We start from the raw sequence: 20,982 nt of genomic DNA on the forward strand, positions 1-20,982 counted from the left end.
ATGGCCGTTCTAAAAAGAAAAATATTCTAGACCTAAAAATCTAGTACAGATGGGTTCATCAGCTATAACGAAGCATCTATACAGGAAAAAGGGATCTATTGCTATAAAAAAATGGACGCAAAACAACTACTGCACGAGTTATATCTCCTCTTTGGATCAAGAGAGGCTGCGGAGGAAGAGCTACCAGAAAGGTTCATGAAGAACGGTGAAGAACACCGATGAACTCACAAAGCCCTAATGTAGATCTAAAAAGTTTGAGAAGGCAAGACTTACAGATGCGGATTCGCTACGGAGGGTCGTCGCCGTTTATCTGGACAGTTCTGGGTGATGCAGGGGCCAAGCTCGAGGACGACGATGAGCGTTGCAGCGGCGGCGAAGCTCGAGCAGCAGCGGAGATTGCGAGAGGAAGAAGATGAAGAAGAGGGGTGAATGAGAAAAACCGGCCGTGTGCCTATTTATAAGGGTAGATGCGAACAGACGGACGTGAAAATCAAGGGAGAACCAAATAATAGTTATCCAGCTATATCGATGCCTCGATTCTCGAGAAGCATTAAAGATAAAAGGTCCGTTGGAAGATGACGTCATGAAAGTTTTTTGTGTTTTCAAAAGATGACGTCACGGCGGGTTACAGATTTTTTCAAACAGATGATGGATTTCATCTAAGTATTGAAGATTGACAAAGAACAAAGTTCAAAGTCAACCTGGGGCCTAATGTTGGGGATATTACTACCAGTATGACCCGCCCAGGAGGGGTCGGGTCAGCCCTAATGGCGGGTTACATAAGAAGCCCAATATACATTCAAGATGGTAGTTTATTAAACATATAGAAGGCCCAAAGGCCTGGGGCCGGCTTAAGGCCCGATATTGTAAACCGCCGTATGTAAGGAAAGACTTGTAAAGAAAGGCATGTAAAGGAAGTCACCGAGCCGGACACGATTATGAGCAGGCCGGGACTTTGTAGGCCACCAGGCGTCAACCCATGTATATAAGGGGACGACCCGGTGGCGGCTTAGGGAAAGAAACAACCAAATCGATAACCAAGCCGGCGAGTTGAGCCCCTTGGAGATTGAAACTCCAGCAATACCAAACCCAACTAGACGTAGGCTTTTACCTTCATCATAAGGGGCCGAACTAGTATAAAACTCTCTCATGTATACACTGCGAGAATACATCGAATAGATCTCCGAAGAGATCATTGTATTGAAGATCAAAAAGGGAGAGAGAAAGCCATCTAGCCACTGCTATGGACATCTAGGTCATGTAGGAACTACTCACACATCATCATGGAGGCAACAAGGTTGATGAAGATTGCCTCCCAAATGGTTTCCTCCTCCGATAGTGTACCGATGGAGGCCTCCAATCACGGAAGAACAGAGCCTTGCGGCGGCGAAGAATTGTTTTAGGTATTGCTTTAGGGTTTTTTGAATATTTGTGAATTTATAGAGTTGGAATTAGGGCAAACAGAGCCATGGTGGGCCCCTGGTACATCGTATGGTACCTCCCCGAAGCTTCTAGGGTGTCTTCTAGTCTAGAAAAAATCACTATAAATATTCATCGTGTTTGGACTTTGTTTGTAAGGTTTTCCTGCGAAACTAATAAGTAGGAAAAAAACAGGGAACTGGCACTGGGCACTAAGTTAATAGGTTAGGCCACAAAAATGATATAAAACTGCATATAAAGCACACAAGATTGATAATGTAATAGCATGAAAGAATGAAAAATTATAATACGTTGGAGACGTATCACTCCTCTGCATGCTTCGCCTCTGCAAGGACTGCCTTCATTATCACCGATCATCCACATATTCATCCTCATCAGACGAGGAGTCAGACGACTCGATGTAGTGCTCCTAAATATACTCCATGACCCAACCCATTGCTTCAAAGAAGGGACAAAAAGAATTAGCATGGTCATTTCACCAAAATATTGCCGAGTGTGGCGACCCCCGTGGGGGCGGATGATACCTATGTGGCAAACGGACGAGAGGTGTGGACCGACGGCGGAGAAAAGCAGCGTGGTGACCGGGTGTAGCAATGGAGGTCGTGGAGCTCTGAGAAGGGCTTGGTGGGCGGCCGGGGTGGTAGAGCAACGACGTTTGTGGGGGAGGAAGCGGATATAGAGAAAGAGGGAAGGGTAGAAAAGGGGGTCCCGGTAGGATTTGGGGTGTCGACTCTTACGTGGCGACGGTCCGGACCCCCCAAAGCTTCCCTAGTTTGCTTCCGGTTTGCAGGAAAATGAAGCGGATGAAGGAAATATGCCCTAGAGGCAATAATAAAGTTATTATTTATTTCCTTATTTCATGATAAATGTTTATTATTCATGCTAGAATTGTATTAACCGGAAACATAATACTTGTGTGAATACATAGACAAACTAAACGTCACTAGTATGCCTCTACTTGACTAGCTCGTTGATCGAAGATGGTTATGTTTCCTAACCATAGACATGTGTTGTCATTTGATTAACGGGATCACATCATTAGGAGAATGATGTGATTGACATGACCCATTCCATTAGCTTAGCACCCGATCGTTTAGTATGTTGTTATTGCTTTCTTCATGACTTATACATGTTCCTATCACTATGAGATTATGCAACTCCCGTTTGCCGGAGGAACACTTTGTGTGCTACCAAACATCACAACGTAACTGGGTGATTATAAAGGAGCTCTACAGGTGTCTCCAAAGGTACATGTTGGGTTGGCGTATTTCGAGATTAGGATTTGTCACTCCGATAATCGGAGAGGTATCTCTGGGCCCTCTCGGTAATGCACATCACATAAGCCTTGCAAGCATTGCAACTAATGAGTTAGTTGCAAGATGATGTATTATGAAACGAGTAAAGAGACTTGCCGGTAACGAGATTGAACTAGGTATTGAGATACCGACGATCAAATCTCGGGCAAGTAACATACCGATGACAAAGGGAACAAAGTATGTTGTTATGCGGTCTGACCGATAAAAGATCTTCATAGAATATGTGGGAGCCAATATGAGCATCCAGGTTCTGCTATTGGTTATTGACCGGAGACATGTCTCGGTCATGTCTACATTGTTCTCGAACCCGTAGGGTCCGCACGCTTAACATTATGATGATAGTTTCATTATGAGTTTATATATATTGATGTACCGAAGTTTGTTCGGAGTCCCGGATGTGATCACGGACATGACGAGGAGTCTCAAAATGGTCGAGACATAAAGATTGATATATTGGACGGCTATATTCGGACACCGGAAGTGTTCCGGGTGATTTCGGAGAAAACTGGAGTGCCGGAGGGTTACCGGAACCCCCCCGGGAGAAGTAATGGGCTTTATGGGCCCTAGTGGAGAGAGAGAGGGGCGGCCAGGGTGGGCCGCGCGCCCCTCCCCCTCTGGTCCGAATTGGACTAGGAGAGGGGGGGCGGCGCCCCCCTTTCCTTCTCCCTCTCCCCCTTCCTTTCCCCCTCCTAGTAGGAGTAGGAAAGAGGGGAGTCCTACTCCTACTAGGAGGAGGACTCCTCCTCCTTGGCGCGCCCCAAGGGCCGGCTGGCCTCCCCCCTTGCTCCTTTATATATGGGGGCAGGGGGGCACCTCTAGACACACAAGTTGATCTTCAAGATCATTCTCTTAGCCGTGTGCGGTGCCCCCCTCCACCATAGTCCTCGATAATATTGTAGTGGTGCTTAGGCGAAGCCCTGCGACAGTAGAACATCAAGATCGTCACCACGCCGTCGTGCTGACGGAACTCTTCCCCGACACTTTGCTGGATCGGAGTCCGGGGATCGTCATCGAGCTGAACGTGTGCTAGAACTCGGAGGTGTCGTAGTTTCGGTGCTTGATCGGTCGGGCCGTGAAGACGTACGACTACATCAACCACATTGTCATAACGCTTCCACTGTCAGTCTACGAGGGTACGTAGACTACACTCTCCCCTCTTGTTGCTATGCATCACCATGATCTTGCATGTGCGTAGGAATTTTTTTGAAATTACTACGTTCCACAACAGCGGAGTGGTCCACAGACCGATGTGGGAAGACGTCGGACATAAACTGCATCCAGACAGCATGGTTCGGACATTTGTGGGCAGTTTGAGGGTCCGCTTTTGTCGATGCTCTAACACACAACATATGATTTTTTTACAACAACTTCCGAACAACACGTTTTCAGAAGGAATGGAAAAACTCCTCAAAAAAGCAAGAATGTGGACGCATCACGATCTGGGAAAGGTGGCACAAACGCTCCATCTTCCATCAGATATACTCCTAGTACATACAAGGAGAACTAGAAAGACCAGGCAAAAGGACACCAAAAGACCAGATGATCTACTGTCTCGTAGCTAGCAACGCAGAGGGGATACCTAAGCCTCAGCCAAGGAGACGATGTGCTTCCTCAGGAGGACACTCCTGGTGTGTACTCTATCCCATCTTGGATAAGCGGCCACCCGAAGAGCCGGACACACGCGGTAGCGCAACTCTTCCAGATGAAGTTGTGGAAGGGAGCATGTCAACAGCCCTGCCCCTGATCAATCGCCAGCGATCACTGAAGAACAAGCAGCCACGGTGACAACATTTTTTTGAGTGGACGGTGACAACAGGTGTTGGTCCTGTAGCCCAACCGACAAGGAATGATGGCCCGACTGTGTTTAAAGATGCTCGTGGGCCAGGCACGCGGCCCACTCACAAGAAGGCCAAGCCTAGCGGGCTCTCCGACGCCATTTGGGCCCAGTAGCCGTTGTAACAGTTGCTTGTTTAAATACCGATCTTTAACTGGCTTGGAGCTGGATACCGGCTTTGGCCAAGAATCGTTGTAGCTATGCGGGTGGCTGGGGTCAGCTTTAGTCAATTTCCCATTCCCCTTTAAGGACCGTCCCGCTTGGTGACGGTTCGTGTATCACTCCGTTGATAATGGAGGCGATTAGGGTTTCCTTGACAAGCCGCCATTCTGGTTCCAGATCGTCTCCCTTACCATCGAAGCTACGAGTCTTGGCGCCCTTGATCTCCTCTGCGATCCAGCCGTAGTCCCATCTATTTCCCTCTGGCCTTCCGTGTGTTTCCTGGGGCGCACGGTCGTAAAACACTTTTAACCCCAAGCGGTGGTGTTCTGGTGGAGGTGCGGAGGATGGAAGGAGTGGACGGAATGATGCGGAGTCTGAAACTGTCGGAGGAAGAGAGGAAGGGGATCAAGATCTGACTGACTACAAGGGACAAGGGCAAGAATAATGAATCCCATGCGATGGGGAAGGTGCTGTTGGAGAAGTTAGTTCATCAAGATGTAATCAGCTTGTCACTTGGGAAGGTGTGGTGCCCTATCAAGGGTACCGATTGCAGGGATGTGGGAGACAACCTATTTGTGTTTACATTCAAACAGGAATCAGCGAAAAGGAAGGCACTGGAAGATGGCCCATGGATGTTTGATAAAGATCTGGTAGTAGTAGAGGAGTACGATCCGAGCAAGAGACTCGAAGACTATGAGTTTAACAATATACCAATTTGGGTGAGAATTTCTAATCTCCCGTTAGGGATGATGAACGCGGAGTCAGTGGAGGAAATAGGAAAATATCATTGGGACTTTTGTTGAGGTAGATGCAGAGAGGGACGGTAAAGCTAACGGGAAGTACATGCGAATGAAAATCAGAATGAAGATAGACAAGCCAATTATGAGGGGTTTTACATTGGATGATGATGAGGAGGATTTGAAACTGAAAAGGAAGAAGAAGATGAGCATCAATGGTAAGGAAGAGGAGGAGGAAGAAGGGCTGTGGTGTCGGTTCGAATACGAATTCCAGCCCGACTTTTGCTATGTCTATGGGATGATAGGCCATGGAGAGAAAGATTGCCTAAACAATTGAAGAAAGGGGAGACCCCCCAGTTTGGGCGCTGGTTAAAGGCAGATGTAGGTAGAAGAAGGAACTATGGTGATGATGATTGGAGCTGGAAAGGCAATGTAAGGGGTGGTGGGGGCAATAGAAACCTGGGGTTCTCACGCTTGAGTGGACGGTCAGGCAGTGGCAGTGATGGAACGCCATGGAGGAAGGTGAAGGAAATATGCCCTAGAGGCAATAATAAAGTTGTTATTTATATTTCCTTGTGTCATGATAAATGTTTATTATTCATTCTAGAATTGTATTAACCGGAAACTTAGTACATGTGTGAATACATAGACAAACAGAGTGTCACTAGTATGCCTCTACTTGACTAGCTCGTTGAATCAATGATGGTTATGTTTCCTAACCATAGACATGAGTTGTCACTTGATTAACGGGATCACATCATTAGAGAATGATGTGATTGACTTGACCCATCTGTTAGCTTAGCACAATGATCGTTTAGTTTGTTGTTATTGCTTTCTCCATAACTTATACATGTTCCTATGACTATGAGATCATGCAACTCCAGAATACCGGAGGAACACTTAGTGTCCTATCAAACGTGACAACGTAACTGGGTGACTATAAAGATGCTCTACGGGTGTCTCCAATTGTGTTTGTTGAGTTGGCATAGATCAAGATTAGGATTTGTCACTCCGAGTATCAGAGAGGTATCTCTGGGCCCTCTCGGTAATGCACATCACTATAAGCCTTGCAAGTAATGTAACTAATGAGTTGGTGACGGGATGATGCATTACGGAACGAGTAAAGAGACTTGCCGGTAACAAGATTGAACTAGGTATTGAGATACCGATGATCAAATCTTGGGCAAGTAACATACCGATGACAAAGGGAACAATGTATGTTGTTATGCGGTTTGACGGATTAGGATCTTCGTAGAATATGTGGGAGCCAATATGAACATCCAGGTTCCGCTATTGGTTATTGACTGGAGACGTGTCTCGGACTCTCGGTCATGTCTACATAGTTCTCAAACTCGTAGGGTCCGCACGCTTAACGTTCGGTGATGATCATTATTATGAGTTTATGTGTTTTGATGTACCGAAGGTAGTTCGGAGTCCCCGATGTGATCACAGACATGACGAGGAGTCTCAAAATTGTCGAGACATAAAGATCGATATATTGGATGACTATGTTTGGATATCGGAAAGGTTTCGAGAGAGTTCGGGCATATACCGGAGTGCCGAGGAGTTATCGAAACCCCCCGGGGAGTCAATGGGCCTTAATAGGTCATAGTGGAAAGGAGGAGGAGGTGGCCAAGGTGGGGGCGCCCCCCCCCCCCAAAGCCCAATCCAAATTGTGAAGGGGGGCCGACCCCCCTTTCCTCTCTCCTTCTCCCCCTTCCTTCCCTCTGCTACTCCAACTAGGGAAGGGGGAATCCTACTCCCACCGGGAGTACGACTCCCCCCTTGGGCGTGCCTAGGAGGCCGGCCCTCTCCCCCTCCTCCACTCCTTTATATACGGGGGAGGGGGCACCCCATACACACACAATTTGATCATTGATCTCTTAGCCGTGTGCGGTGCCCCCCTCCACCATAATCCACCTTGGTCATATCATAGCGGTGCTTAGGCGAAGCCCTGTTCGGGTAGCATCATCATCACCGTGATCACGCCGTCATGCTGACGAAGATCTCCCTTGACACTCTACTGGATCGTGAGTTCGTGGGACGTCACCGAGCCGAACGTCTGCAGATCACGGAGGTGCCGTACTTTCGGTACTAGGATCGGTCGATCGTGAAGACGTACGACTACATCCACTTCGTTGTCATAGCGCTTCCGCTTATGGTCTACGAGGGTATGTAGAAAACACTCTCCCCTCTCGTTGCTATGCATCACCATGATCTTGTGTGTGTGTATGAAAATTTGAAATTATTGTGTTCCCCAATAGTGGCATCCGAGCCAGGTCTATGCGTAGATGTTATATGCATGAGTAGAACACAAAGGATTTGTGGGCATGGGTATATACATATTACTTGCCGTCACTAGTTGATTCTTGATTCAGCGGTATTGTTGGATGAAGCGGCCCAGACCAACATTACGTGTACGCTTACGCGAGACTGGTTCTACCGACGTGCTTCGCACACAGGTGGCTGGTGGGTGTTAGTTTCTCCAACTTTAGTTGAATCAGATTCAATGAACATGGTTCTTTCTGAAGATCAAAAAGCAATCACTATACCGCGTTATGGTTTTTGATGCGTAGGTAAGAAATGTTCTTGCTCAGCCCGTAACAGCCACGTAAAACTTGCAACAACAAAGTAGAGGACGTGTAACTTGTTTTTGTAGGGCATGTTGTGATGTGATATGGTCAAGACATGATGCTAAATTTTATTGTATGAGATGATCATGTTTTGTAACACAGTTATCGGCAACTGGCAGGAGCCATATGGTTGTCGCTTTATTGTATGAAATGCAATCACCATGTAATTGCTTTACTTTATCACTAAGCAGGAGCGGTAGTCGTAGAAGAAATAATTGGCGAGACAACAACGATGCTTCGATGGAGATCAAGGTGTCAATCCGGCGACGATGGTGATCATGACGGTGCTTTGGAGATGGAGATCAAAGGAACAAGATGATGATGGCCATATCATATCACTTATATTGATTGCATGTGATGTTTATCCTTTATGCATCTTATTTGCTTAGTTCGGCGGTAGCATTATAAGATGATCTCTCACTAAATTTCAAGGTATAAGTGTTCTCCCTGAGTATGCACCGTTGCTACAGTTCGTCGTGCCGAGACACCACGTGATGATCGGGTGTGATAAGCTCTACGTTCACATACAACGGGTGCAAGCCAGTTTTGCACACGCAAAATACTCGGGTTAAACTTGACGAGCCTAGCATATCCAGATATGGCCTCGGAACACTGAGACCGGAAGGTCAAGCGTGAATCATATAGTAGATATGATCAACATAGTGATGTTCACCATTGAAAACTACTCCATCTCACGTGATGATCGGACATGGTTTAGTTGATATGGATCACATGATCACTAAGATGATTAGAGAGATGTCTATCTAAGTGGGAGCTCTTAATTGGACTTTAATTTATCATGAACTTAGTACCTGATAGTATTTTGCATGTCTATGTTGTTGTAGATAGATGGCCCGTGATGTTGTTCCGTTGAATTTTAATGCATTCCTAGAGAAAGCTAAGTTGAAAGATGATGGTAGCAACTACACAGACTGGGTCCATAACTTGAGGATTATCCTCATTGCTGCACAAAAGAATTATGTCCTGGAAGCACTGCTAGGTGACAAACCCGCCGCAGGAGCAACACCAGATGTGGTGAACACCTGACAGAGCAAAGCTGATGACTACTCAATAGTTTAGTGTGCCATGCTTTACGGCTTAGAACTGGGACTTCAACGACGTTTTGAATGTCATGTAGCATATGAGATGTTCCAGGAGTTGAAGTTAATATTTCAAGCAAATGCCCAAATTGAGAGATATGAAGTCTCCAATAAGTTCTACAACTGCAAGATGGAGGAGAATAGTTCGGTTAGTGAACATATACTCAAAATGTCTGGGTACCACAACCACTTGACTCAGCTGGGAGTCAATCTTCCAGAAGATAGTGTCATTGACAGAGTTCTTCAATCACTGCCACCAAGCTACAAGGGCTTCGTGATGAACTATAATATGCAAGGGATGGATAAGATGATTCCTGAGCTCTTAGCAATGCTAAAAGCTACGGAGGTAGAAATCAAGAAGGAGCATCAAGTGTTAATGGTCAACAAGACCACCAGTTTCAAGAAAAAGGGTAAAGGGCAGAAGAAAGGTAACTTCAAGAAGAACAACAAAAAAGTTGCTACTCAAGAGAAGAAACCCAAGTCTGGACCTAAGCCTAATACTGAGTGCTTCTACTGCAAAGGGACTGGTCACTGGAAGTGGAACTGCCCCAAGTATTTGGCGGATAAGAAGGATAGCAAGGTGAACAAAGGTATATGTGATATACATGTTATTGATGTGTACCTTGCTAAAACTCGCAGTAGCACCTGGGTATTTGATACTGGTTCTATTGCTAATATTTGCAACTCGAAACAGGGACTACGGATTAAGCTAAGATTGGCTAAGGACGAGGTGACGATGCACGTGGGAAATGGTTCCAAAGTTGATGTGATCATCGTTGGCACACTACCTCTACATCTACCTTCGGGATTAGTTTTAGATCTAAATAATTGTTATTTGGTGCCAGCGTTGAGCATGAACATTATATCTGGATCTTGTTTGATGCGAGATGGTTATTCATTTAAATCAGAGAATAATGGTTGTTCTATTTATATGAGTAATATCTTTTATGGTCCTGCACCCTTGATGAGTGGTATATTTTTACTAAATTTTGATAGTAGTGATACACATGTTCATAGTATTGAAGCCAAAAGATGAAGATTTGATAATGATAGTGCAACTTATTTGTGGCACTGTCGTTTAGGTCATATTGGTGTAAAGCTTCATTCTGATGGACTTCTAGAATCACTTGATTATGAATCACTTGGTACTTGTGAACCATGCCTCATGGGCAACATGACTAAAACTCCGTTCTCCGGAACAATGGAGCGAGCAACAGAGTTATTGGAAATCATACATACTGATGTATGTGGTCCAATGAACATTGAAGCTCGCGGTGGATATCATTATTTTCTCACCTTCACAGATGATTTGAGCAGATATGGGTATATCTACTTAATGAAACATAAGTCTGAAACATTTGAAAAGTTCAAAGAATTTCAGAGTAAAGTGGAAAATCGTCGTAACAAGAAAATCAAGTTTCTGCGATCTAATCGTGGAGGTGAATATTTGAGTTATGAGTTTGGACTTCATTTGAAACAATGCGTCATAGTCTCGCAACTCACGCCACATGGAACACCACAACATAATGGTGTGTCTGAAGGTCATAACCGCACTTTATTAGATGTGGTGCTATCTATGATGTCTCTCACTGATTTACCGCTATTGTTTTGGGGTTATGCTTTAGAGACGGCTGCATTCACATTAAATAGGGCACCATCAAAATCTGTTGAGACGACACCCTATGAACTGGTAAGAAACCCAAGTTGTCGTTTCTTAAAGTTTGGGGCTACGATGCTTATGTGAAAAAGCTTCAACCTGATAAGCTTGAACCCAAATTGGAGAAATGTGTCTTCATAGGATACCCAAAGGAGACTGTTGGGTACACCTTCTATCACAGATCCGAAGGCAAGATATTCGTTGCTAAAAATGGATCCTTTCTAGAGAAGGAGTTTCTCTCGAAAGAAGTGAGTGGGAGGAAAGTAGAACTTGACGAGGTAATTGTACCTTCTCCCTTATTGGAAAGTAGTTCATTAAGCTAGGCATATAGTGCTCAAGTAATGAATCCACCCGGATCCCAAGGTATATCAGAGCCAATTTGAATCAACAATGATTTGTAATTTAGTAGTGAGCACAAATTAACATATATCAAGCAATGACGAAGCCTAGCTCTCTTCCTATGCATCGGCATGTCATACAAGAACAATTCATGCACGTCAAATAAAGGCCAATACATAGCATAAGCAGTTTATTGCAATTCTATCATGTTGGAAACATAAAGAGGCGGAGATGTAGTTCCTCTCTCATAATAATTGCAAGTAGGAGCAGCAATCACATGCATATTATAGTCATAAAAATTGTCATGTGCAACGGTAAAAGGCAACCCATCAATATAATCCTTAATAAGTGCAAACTTCTCCGATATAGTGTAGTCAGGAGAATTTAAAAAGATAATAGGACTATCATGCGTGGGTGCAATAGCAACAATTTCTTGTTTAACATAAGGAACTATAGTGAGTTCATCTCCATAAGCATAATTCATATTGGCATCTTGGCCACAAGCATAGCAAGCATCGTCAAAAGGGATATTTCAAAAGAATCAACAGGATCATAACAATCATCATAGCATTCATCCTTCGGTAGATTCGAAGGGAAATTAAACAATGTATGGGATAAAGAGTTACTCTCATTAGATGGTAGGAACGGGTGATCAATCCGCTCTTCCTCCTTTTGTTCTTCGCTCTCCTCCTCATCTTTTTCATCCAATGAGCTCACAATGTCATTAATTTCTTCTTCCATAGACTCCTGCAAAATATTATTCTCTTTTTGGACAGCGGAGGAGTCCTCAATATATGGTTTAATATAAGGATTAGAAGCATAATTATCATAGCAATATTTAAGTATGGCCAAATTTTCAGATTTGTAGAGAGTAGTATCACACTCTTCAATAGAAGAAGCAATTTCACAAGTACCCCTAAAAGCAACAAATTCTTCAATTTGTTGAACATCATAGTAATTATAAAGACCCTTAGTATACGAAGATACGATTCCATTATCACTAAACCCACATTGGTAAGGAAGGTGTTTCTTAGGGTCTTTAGAACAACAAGTACAATCATATATTTCACATAAATTCCAAGCATAGCACTGCAAATGGTGAATTTGATCCAGTAAAAGTTTCCCTTTTTCAGATATGCAGTGTCGCACATAACAAGCATGCTCATCTAAAGATTTGCCCTCAACTAAGCTAGTTGGGGTTTCAGCCCGAGCACATAGGGATCAAAGATGATCCAAGTAAAAAGATTTAGTAGTGTGATAGATTTTGAGTGGTTCTTCAACCATTGGTTCAGTAGGTACCACTACTTTTTTGGTATTTTGCATTTCCTACCCATAACTAAAGATAGAAAACAAGAGCACAAAATAAAAACTACTTAGTGATAAAGCAAACAAGCACACACGAGATATTCACCCCACACTATAACTCCCCAGCAACGGCGCCAGAAAAAGGTCTTGATAACCCACAAGTATAGGGGATCAATTGTAGCCTCTTTCGATAAGTAAGAGTGCCGAACCCAACGAGGAGCTAAAGGGAGAACAAATATTCCCTCAAGTTCTATCGACCACCGATACAACTCTACGCACGCTTAACGTTCGCCTTACCTACAACAAGTATGAAACTAGAAGTACTTTGTAGGTGTTTTAGGCTAGGTTTGCAAAAGAGCATGTAAATATAAGCTAGGGTCTGTTTAGATAAAGACACAACTAAATTAGTTTCAGTAGAGAGCTTTTTTGTCACGAGAAAGTTATTTGTCCCTAAGCAATCGATAACTAGACCGGTAATCACTATTGCAATTTCATTTGAGGGAGAGTCGTAAGCTAACATACTTTCTCTTCTTGGATCATATGCACTTATGATTGGAACTCTAGCAAGCATCCGCAACTACTAAAGATCATTAAGGTAAAATGATACGTCTCCAACGTATCTATAATTTTTGATTGCTCCATGCTATATTATCTACTGTTTTGGGCAATATTGGGCTTTATTATCCACTTTTATGTTATTTTTGGGACTAACCTATTAACCGGTGGCCCAGCCCAGATTTGCTGTTTTATGCCTATTTCAGTGTTTCGAGAAAAAGGAATATCAGACGGAGTCAAAACGGAACGAAATCAACTGGAGAAGTTATTTTTGGAAGGAAACACACCTGATGGACTTGGACCCCACGTCACAAGATACGGGAGCTGCCCACAAGGGTGGGGGCGCCCCCCTAGGGCGCACCCCCTGCCTCATGGGGCCCCCGTGGCTCCCCTAACGTACCTCCTACACCCATATATACCTATGTACCCTAAAACTTCCAGAACGCAACATAGATCGGGAGTTCTGCCGCCAGAAGCCTCCGTAGCCACCAAAAGTCAATCGGTACCCTGTTCCGGCACCTTGCCGGAGGGGAGGATCCCTCACCGCTGGCCATCTTCATCATCCCGGCGCTATCCATGACGAGGAGGGAGTAGTTCTCCCTCGGGGCTGAGGGTATGTACCAGTAGCTATGTGTTTGATCTCTCTCTCGCTCTCTCTCTCTCTCTCTCTCGTGTTCTTGAGGTGATACGATCTTGATGTATCGCGAGCTTTGCTATTATAGTTGGATCTTATGTTTCTCCTCCCCCTCTACTCTCTTGTAATGAATTAAGTTTCCCCTTTGGAGTTATCTTATCGGATTGAGTCTTTAAAGACTTGAGAACACTTGATGTATGTCTTGCCGTGGATATCTGTGGTGAGAATGGGATACCACGTGCCACTTGATGTATGTTAAGGTGACCAACTTGTGGGTTCCGTGACATTGGGAACCTATGTATAGGGGTTGGCACACGTTTTCGTCGTGATTCTCTGGTAGGAACTTTGGGGCACTCTTTGAGGTCCTTTGTGTTGGTTGAATAGATGAATCTGAGATTGTGTGATGCATATCATATAATCATACCCACAGATACTTGAGGTGACATTGGAGTATCTAGGTGATATTAGGGTTTTGGTTGATTTGTGTCTTAAGGTGTTATTCTAGTACGAACTCTAGGGCTGTTTGTGACAATTATAGGAATAGCCCAACGAATTGATTGGAAAGAATAATTTTGAGGTGGTTTCGTACCCTACCATAATCTCTTCGTTCGTTCTCCGCTATTAGTGACTTTGGAGTGACTCTTTGTTGCATGTTGAGGGATAGTTTTATGATCCAATTATGTTAGTATTGTTGAGGGAACTTACACTAGTGAAAGTATGAACCCTAGGCCTTGTTTCCTAGCATTGCAATACCGTTTACGCTCACTTTTATCACTTGTTACCTTGCTGTTTTTATAATTTCAGATTACAAATACTATTGTCCACTATCCATATACCACTTGTTTCACCATCTCTTCGCCGAACTAGTGCACCTATACAATTTATCATTGTATTGGGTGTGTTGGGGACACAAGAGACTCTTTGTTATTTGGTTGCAGGGTTGCTTGAGAGAGACCATCTTCATCCTATGCCTCCTACGGATTGATCAACCTTAGGTCATCCACTTGAGGGGAATTTGCTACTGTCCTACAAACCTCTGCACTTGGAGGCCCAACAACGTCTACAAGAAGAAGGTTGTGTAGTAGACATCATAAAACACAACCATAGCATTATGAGGCATCAAGTCCTCTTTACTCCCATATGCAAACAACCTACTTACTGATGTACTGTTCTTATGTGAAACACGAATGAAGGAAAAGGAGTTAGGGAGGTTTAGGTGGTCGTTGGGGATCGCCAACATGGTTGCATGGATGGATGAGGGAACGGGGAGATGGGTTGCTTTGTTTTGGCGTAAGGGAGTGGATGTGACCTTGAGATCGTATATTAGGCGGCATGTGGACGTGGATGTCAAGAGAGAGGATGGTTTGATATGGCGGTTGACATGAGTGTATGGAGAGTCATCTATGGAAAGGAAGAAGGAGACTTGGAGGCTTATGAAAATTCTGAAACAACAACACTAGAGCGGGAGACATTGGCTTTGTCTCGGAGACTTTAATGAAATTCTTACGAGCTACGAAAAAGTAGGAGGGGTGGCCCGGCCGCATCACTACTTGGATGGCTTCCGGGAGGCTCTGAATGTGTGTGGGCTTCGAGATATTGGTTTCAAGGGGGTCATGTACACATGGAGAAGTCACAGTAAAGAACTATGCATGTACATATGTGAAAGACTCGACCGGGCGACTGCAAATAATGAATGGTGCGACATATTCCCAAACTACGTGGTTGTCAATGGTGAACCTCAGCACTCTGACCACCGGCCCATCATTCTGCATATGGAAGGTGTAGATAGGGGATGGAAGAGAGGGGGCCACATATTCCGTTTTGAAGCTAGCTGGTTAAAAGAAGATGGGTGTGAAGATGTGATAAGGAATGCTTGGGAAAATAATTGTTTGCCGGGTGCAGGGGGAGTGGCGCAAGGCTTAAAAGGTGTACCAACTAATATGAGAATTTGGAGTAAGGAGGTACTGGGAGAGCTCGATGAGAAGATTAAGAAAACAAATGCAGACTTGGAGAAATATATGGAAGATACAGTTTCAAAAGAGAAAATTAGAGAGGAAGCAAAACTTAGATGTTTGTTGGAGGAGCTAAAAACCAAGAAATACACGTAGCTCAAACAACGTGCACATATGTGGTGGCTGCGGGGCGGAAGCAAAAACATAAAATATCTGCAATATGTGGCGTCTTCCAGGAAGAGGGCGAATAGGTTGAAGGAGATCAGGAGGGCGGATGATACAGTGGTCGAGGAAGGAGAGGTTTTAACTAACTTTGTGCGCTCATTTTTTCAGGATTTGTTCACTTCTTCCAACCCAAACTGGATCATAGAACTAATTGACAAGGTGAAACCGCGAGTAATGAGCTCTATGAATGCAATCCTTCAGGTCGAGTACACCCGCGAGGAGGTGAAAGAGGCACTTGATCATATATGCGATCTCAAGGCCCCTAGACCAGACGGCATGCCGACTGTCGTCTTCAAACGTCATTGGAGCTTTATGGGAGACCAGGTGGTGAAGGAGGTGCTTGATGTTCTCAATGGAGGACAGATCCCAGAAGGATGGAATGACATGCTAGTAGTGCTGATTCCTAAAGTCAGAAACCCAAAGCGCATGAAAGAACTCAGGCCCATCAGTTTATGCAATGTCATCTACAAGCTCGTCTCCAAGGTCCTAGCTAATAGACTGAAATTGATTCTTCCTGATGTAATATCTGACAACCAAAGTGCATTTGTGCCCGGTAGGTTGATCACGGACAATGTGCTCATAGCTTATGAGATCTCTCAGTATTTGATGAACAAAAGGAAGGGCAAGAATGGGGTTGCGACAATCAAGGCAGACATGAGCAAGGCTTATGATAGAGTTGAGTGGTGTTTTCTTGAGGCAATGTTGTGCAAGCTGGGCTTCCATAGAGCTTGGATCGATGTAGTAATGAAATGTGTAAGAACTGTTCGCTACCAGATCAAGGTTAATGGTGAGCTCACCTCCCAGTTCAACCCATCAAGAGGATTAAGGCAAGGAGACCCCATATCTCCCTACCTATTTGTTATTTGCGCAGAGGGTCTGTCAGCATTGCTAATGGATGCACAAGAAAAAGGAGCCATGCACGGTGTAAAAATCTGCCCGAGAGCGCCGTGTGCATCACACCTTTTCTTTGTTGATGACTCTATGTTGTTGATCAAAGCTGACCAGCAGGAAGGCTTGGTGCTGCACGACGCACTTCACTTATATGAGGACTGCTCCGGCCAATGCATTAATGTAGAGAAATCTGCTATTATGTTCAGCCCCAATACTTGTGCTGCTATGAGGAATTCTGTCAAAAGTACACTGGGAATACACAGTGAGAACTGGAATGATAAATACTTGGGTTTGTCGGTTGATGATGGTTGTTCTAAGAGGAAAGCTTTCAATTATATCAAGCATAATATGTGTGGTCGAGTACACGGCTGGCAGGAAAAACTTCTGCCAAAGGAGAGTAAGGAGGTCTTAATGAAGGCGGTGGGGCAATCCATACCCACCTTTGCAATGTCGTGCTTCGACTTAACAAAGTCGTTCTGTGCGGAGCTTAATTCTCTTCTTGGCAAATTCTAGTGGAGCCAACAAGACAAACAAAATAAAATGCATTGGATAAGCTGGGAGAAACTGTCACAACCCAAGGCGGCAGGAGGCTTGGGATTTCGGGATATGCACACATTTAACTTGGCAATGCTGCCAAGACAGGGGTGGAGATTGCTCCAAAATCCTGATAGCCTATGTGCAAGGGTATTAAAAGCTTGTTACTTCCCTCATTGTAGTGTTCTTGAAGCTATAGACCATGAGGGCATCTCCTACTCATGGCGCAACATTTTGCATGGGCTGGGGGTTGTGAAGCAAGGATACATATGGAGAATTGGCGACGGCATAAGGGTGAATATTTGGTTAGACCCATGGATACCCAGGCCCTGGTCAAGGCGAATCATCACACCAAAGGGAACCGGTCTACTAATTCATGTTGCAGAACTGATTTGCCCAATCTTAGGAAACTGGGATGAGCGCCTCGTTAGGGATACGTTCTGCGAGGATGGTGCTCGTCATGTTCTGCAAATACCGCTATGGGAGGGAGTGGAAGACTTCACAGTGTGGCACTTTGATAGCAATGGTAACCATTCTGTGAAGAGTGCCTATAAAATCCAAGTGGAGCTCGACAAGCAAGCTCGTAATGGAGCACCAGGCTCAAGTTCTTCGGGTGTTGGACAGTTGAATAGAATTGAAGATCAGTCTTGGAAATGCATCTGGAAGTTGTTGTGCTCGCAAAAACTACAAATGTTTGTTTGGCGCATCAGGCATGAATCCTTGGCCCTGTGTGTGAACTTACAAAGAAGGGGCATTCCACTGGAGAAAACAAGTTGCTTTCTATGTGGCAAAGGAGAAGAGGATGGAGGACATCTCTTTATTAAATGCAAATGGGTGAAAGAGATATGGAGAGAACTGGGTTTGGAATATGAACGTAACCACCTCAAACATATCAAAGGTGTGCATGCAATGTTTGATTCGCTATGGGAGCTAGACGAGAAGAAGAGAGTCCTAATTTTAACCTTCTGGTGGCAATGGTGGAACCAAAGAAACAAAGTGCGCAAAGGGGAGTTGCCTGTGCAAGCAACAGAGTTGGTTAGACGTATTCGGTGCAGTGCACTAGAATAGGTGGATGTTTCCGCGCAGACAAAGAAAAATCTGTCGCTCCAGTCCTGGGAGCCACTCGACATTCACACAATCAAATTCAATTTAGATGGAACGTTCATCCCTGGCAGCTCGGTCGGTGGACGGGGCGTGATTGCTCGGGATAACGCTAGGCGTATACTCGTGGCCCGGGCTGGTAGCCTGGAGCATACTCACGATGCATTTGGTGCTGAGGTTAATGCGTTGGCAGCTGCAGTGATCATAGCGGCTGAACTTGGAGCCATTCGAGTAGGCTTTGAGACGGACTCAAAGTTGCTGGCAGATGTGATGAATATCCGGGTAGCAAATTCCTCACCGTATGCCTCGATCATAGAAGACCTCAAATATCAGCTAAAGATGTGGTTCTCCAAGTTTGGTGTGAGTGCTTGCAGGCGATCTGCAAATTCGACGGCGCATGAGTTAGCCAAAATAGGTCGGATGTGTCTTCCTAATAACTGTATGGAGTGGAACACTACTGTACCGCCCAATGTGGCTGTTTGTGTCTTGGGTGATATGCCCGAGAATGGTTAATCTATAAAGCTTTGCTTTGACCTCAATTTTTTTTCCAAATCCCCTTTCGAATTCAAAAACCCCAGCCAATGTCCTCTAGACCGAGTGCGCCCCTTACTGAGCAGCCACTCCATAGGATTTGAACCTTTAGGATTTTTTCTATAGCGATCGTTTGATTCATAAGATTAGAATACTAAGAATTCTTTCTCACAGGATTCATCTCCCAATGTTTTGTATGTTCCTTTTTACATTTTCAGGCACACCAAGCCTATGGGACCAGAAAAGTCGATGTGTGAGATAGGCAGGAGTAAAGGGCTGCACCACCACTCTATGCGGAAGAACACATGGGAAAAATTGGCAAGTCTAACAAACAACATACGAGACCTTTGACGACCTTAACAATTTGTTTCCGAAATAGGAAGAAACCTGTTTCAAAATGTACAACAGCCTAAAACACGTCATCTTAAGGGAGCGGTTTTGTAGCACGCAGCGGCCTGCGCATGCACTTTGTGGGCACTGATCTACGCCACGATTTGCAAACTTTGTTGTGTATAGTGGTGACTTTCCCTTTTTAGGCCTCACCAAACTTTTTAGTGGATTCGTACTTGGGAAAAGTGATATACCTGTCAGTGGGGTCGAATTTCTTGATATAAATATCTTATAAACAATGGATGGAAAACGTAATGTATTGAAATGCAGTGTCGTGAAAATAATAATTCATTATGTCTTTCTTCTTGGTGTTCTCCGTAGCCATATTTTTTTCTACTTGCTTGTTTTGTGTCCTTGCCGGCGGGAGGGATCTTACTTTGTGTTTAGGTGTTTTTGTGAGTTCGTTTAGGGTTTATGTCCTACTCAGGAAGACAACGCAGTGGTGGCTCCTGGAACATGGAATAAAGTTCTCTCAGCCTAACCCACGTTCCGATGATGCATCCAGGATCATCGGAGCGTGTGTGGAGATGTGTCTCTGGCGGATCTGGCAAAACTCGGTCGGTGTAGGTCTTTGGTGGATCTGCTTGGATCCAGTCTTTGTTCGTCTTCGTTCTTGTGCTTACAGGATGGACCCTTTCGATCTATACTTCACTTCATCAGCGACAATTGTTGTTTTGGTGTGCTAGTCCTGTGAGGCCTTAGCACGACGACTTCTCGGTTGTCTAGTGCAACAAGTTGGTCCGGCTCCGACGAGGGAGGGGGTTTTCGGCTCACTCAAGTGTTTGTAGTCGTCGCTAGGTGGTCTACAGACATGGATGTTTTCTTCTGTGTTCTTTGCACTACTAGAAAACTGCTTATAGACAATAGCATAGTAGTAGCACTTTTTATAACAAAGCGCTGCTACTACTTATCAGTAGCGCATTTTATAAGAAGCGCTACTACTATGCACTTACCAGTAGCGATGTTTTAATAAAAAAACGCTACTATTACAATTGCCAGGCCATTGCCGGTAGGCCAGGCATAGTAGTAGCGCTTTTATGTATGAAGCGCTACTGCTACCGGACGTAGCAGTAGCGCTTTCTACATATAAGCGCTACTACTACGGGCTTTTTATTCAGCCCAACGGTCTGCGCTCGACCTCTCTCTCACTCCCCTGGCCCTCACACTCACTCGCACGCCTCTCCGCCGTTGTTGTCGCCGCCCTCCCCCGCGCACCACTGTCCCCTGCGCCGGAGCTCTCCCGCCGGCCGCCCTCGCCCGTGCCGGCTCTGCTCCCCCGCCGGCCACCCTCCCCCGTGCCAGCCTCCTCCCCGGCCGCCGTCCCCCGCGGGCCTCCTCCACCACCGTGAGGTACTCCTCCTCCCTCCTCCCTCTAGGTTAATTAACTTAGGTGAATTTAGTTCATTAGGTTAACTAAGTTGAACTAAGTGAAGTAGCTAGGTTAATTAGGTTTACTAACTAGGTTAATTAGATGTTTTAAGATGTTTGGTTAACTAGTTTAGTTACTAAGTAGATGTTAATTTGGTTAGGGCAGTTGTGGTACTATTAATTAGATGTTTTTAGGTAGGGAAGTAGGTTAGGTAACTAATTAAGTATATGTTAATTTAGGGCAGTGGTGTTTAGTTTATAGAAAAAATCAATATAGT

Source organism: Triticum aestivum, chromosome 2A (genome assembly GCF_018294505.1).
Source record: "Triticum aestivum cultivar Chinese Spring chromosome 2A, IWGSC CS RefSeq v2.1, whole genome shotgun sequence".
Taxonomy (NCBI): Eukaryota; Viridiplantae; Streptophyta; class Magnoliopsida; order Poales; family Poaceae; genus Triticum; species Triticum aestivum.